Source organism: Rhinopithecus roxellana, chromosome 8, assembly GCF_007565055.1.
Source record: "Rhinopithecus roxellana isolate Shanxi Qingling chromosome 8, ASM756505v1, whole genome shotgun sequence".
NCBI classification, from domain to species: domain Eukaryota; kingdom Metazoa; phylum Chordata; class Mammalia; order Primates; family Cercopithecidae; genus Rhinopithecus; species Rhinopithecus roxellana.
The window spans coordinates 87,990,482-87,993,622 of record NC_044556.1 but is presented as its reverse complement, the minus strand read 5'-3'; positions in this window follow the sequence as shown (position 1 = coordinate 87,993,622).

Below are 3,141 nucleotides of genomic sequence, written 5' to 3'. Positions count from 1 at the left end.
TTCACAATAACAAAGACATAGAATCAACCCAAATGCCCATCAATGATAGACTGGATAACAAAAATGTGGTACATATACACCATGGAATACTATGCACCCATAAAAAGGAATGAGATTACATCCTTTGCAGAGACATGGATGAAACTGGAATCCATTATTCTCAGCAAACTAACTCAGGAACAGAAAACCAAATACTGCATGTTCTCACTTATAAGTGAAAGCTGAACAATGAGAACACATGGACACAGGGAGGGGAACAACACACACTGGGGCCTGTTGGTAGGGGTGGGGGGAGGGAGAGCATCAGGATAGACAGCTAATGTATGCAGGGCTTAATACTTAGGTGCAGCAAACCACCATGACACACGTTTACCTATGTAACAAACCTGCCCATCCTGCACATGTATCCCAGAACTTAAAACAAAATATGTTTTAATGCCATTAGAATTTTATAGGGGTTGCATTGAATCTGTAGATTGCTTTTGCATAGCATGGACATTTTAACATTATTAAGTCTTCCAATCCATTAGCACAGCATATCTTTCCATTTAGTTGTATCTTCTTTGATTTCTTTTAGCAATGTTTTATAGTTTTCAGTGTCTTAGTCTGTTTGAGATGCTATAACAAAACTCCATAAACTGGGTAGCTTATAAATAACAGAAACCTATTTATCACAGTTCTGGAGGCCAGAAAGCCCAAGATCAAGGTGCTAGTAGGTACGGTATCTGGGGGAGGGGCAGCTTTCTCATTTGCTGTGTCCTGACATGGTGGAGGAGAAAACAAACTCCCTCGGTCCTCTTTTACAAGGGCACAGATCCCATTTCTGAGGGCTCCACCATGATGACGGAATCACCTCCCCGAAGGCCTGACCTCCTACTATCATCACATTGATGATTAGGTTTTGACATATGAATTTGGGGGTAGGAAGGGAACAAACATTCAGAACACAGCACAGTGTTATTTTGTATTGTTTTTATTCCATTTTACTTCACTTTTTAAAATGTTGTCCTTGACCCACTAGTTGCTTTTACAAACCACAAACTGAAAAAAACATAGAAACAAATGATTTCTAGTTTCTCCTCAACTCTTCGTAATAAAATCAGTGAGCCATCTTGACATAGGATTGCTACAAACCCTCTGTGTTTGAACTTGAAATAACTCCCTCAATTAGGTTTTGTTTCTGCCGTGTGATATTTGATTTGACCTTGAAGAATAAATGGCCCCTCACATTGAACAAAACCAAACAGATAAGCTTCAATAAAGCTCAAAGTAGTTGATATCTGTAGAGAGAAACAGCCTCATGTACTTAGGAAGGAAAATTTTGACAAATAAGCTCTGAGCAGGGGCAGAGGCTCTGAACAGCATTGATAATGGTGGTGCCCAGATGCTGAGACGATGGGTAATCTACCCTACAGTGTGGAGTACAGATCTTCCCTTCTCCATGGGAGGCCATGAAAGAGGGATGTGTGTGCTCTGGGGCACCTCATCCTGGGCCCTGGAATCTTCATGAAAGTAAATGCACTCACCCAGTGCTTGAAGTGAGTGGCTTTTGTTGTACCAGTAAAGGAGCTAGGTTTATATCTGTTTTGATGAAGGGCAAAGCTGTTCTGGAACAGAATACTGGGGCAGAGTTGGGGTTGGGAGACAGGGATGCTGCAGTGACCTGTTGGCTACATTTTTCCCCTTTTTTGGAGAGAGTCTTGCCCTATCACCCAGGCTGCAGTGCAGTAGTGCGATCTCCACTCACTGCAACATCCACCACCCAAGTTTAAGCGACTCTCCTGCCTCAGCCTCCTGAGTAGCTGGGATTACAGGTGTGCGCCACTATGCCCAGCTAATTTTTGTATTTTTAGTAGAGACAGGATTTCACCACGTTGGCCAGGTTGGTTTCAAACGCCTGACCTCAAGTTATCCGCCCATCTCAGCCTCCCAAATTGCTGGGATTACAAGCATGAGCCACCGTACCTGGCTGGGTTATTTTCTATTTCTCAGCTAACCTGAATAAACTCCCATTTTACAGGTAGAAAGTCAGGACACCTTATAATTTAGAAGCTAAATTTGGAGAGAACAGAGACATTCAGATCTTCCTGATGTGTTCCCAGCACTCTGCTGGGATGAACAGCCCAGGGTGGAAGATGAACCAACTACTGAGGTGCAAGGGAGCCAAGGGCCCAGCCTGGGCCTCCCCTGCCTGCTTTTTGTTCCTCTTTCATCAAGGCTGAGTTTCCCTAGGTGAGAGGAGCTGTGTGAGGCATCAGAACTGCCCCGCCTGCTTCATGCAAGGTTGGGTTTTGTAGCTCCTGACCGGTAAGACATCACACTTCTTTCAAGGAGCACATGTGACAATGCTGCTCGGTCTTGCCTCCATGTGAAGTTGTTCTCCTGCTACCATGCGTCTGAGACATCACCATCCTGTCATTCAGGTTGACCCAGGAGAAACCTGCAAGATGAATTGCCGGAGTCCTTGTGTATGCCAGACCAAGGCAGCTATCACATCCTCCCTAGTCAGGCATGAGGGCAAGAGGGCAAATAGACGGACCCCCTCCAGGTTTGTGTCTCATTTCAGGTTCGCTTTCTGAAATGCGAAACACACTGAAATGAAATACGCTGAAATCAAAGAGGCAACAGTCAACCAAAGGACATGGAGGGCAACGGCATCAAGCCACGTGAAGTCACATTTATAATTACCTCTCCCTCTCCACCACCCAGCAGCGCTGATCGAAACCTGACAAACGTCCCCCGGTATCTACCTGACGTGGTTATTTTGGTTCTTTGTGGCAAATTATTACTTACTCTTCAGGCTACATTTTCTATTGTTAAGTCCTGTTGTGTTCAGGACTGCATGTTTCAGTAACAAACTGTTGGGGTAAATGCAAGTGACTTGAAAAAAAATTAAATAATTCTTCTATTTATAATCTAAAATGAATCCAGTGGAGTGTTCTCACATTCCACTTGTCACAGGTACAACAGAAGGCAATAAGAACTTCAGCACAGATAGCTGCAGGCAGCCAAAGACAGGGGATAGAGAGAGGGAAGAATGGGGAGAGCGAGGGAGAGAGACACTGATCCCTGTGCCCAGTCTGTGGCAAGCACACAGGAGGGAGGAAAAGAGCTAGCTTCACCTGCTGCATAGAAGAGCAC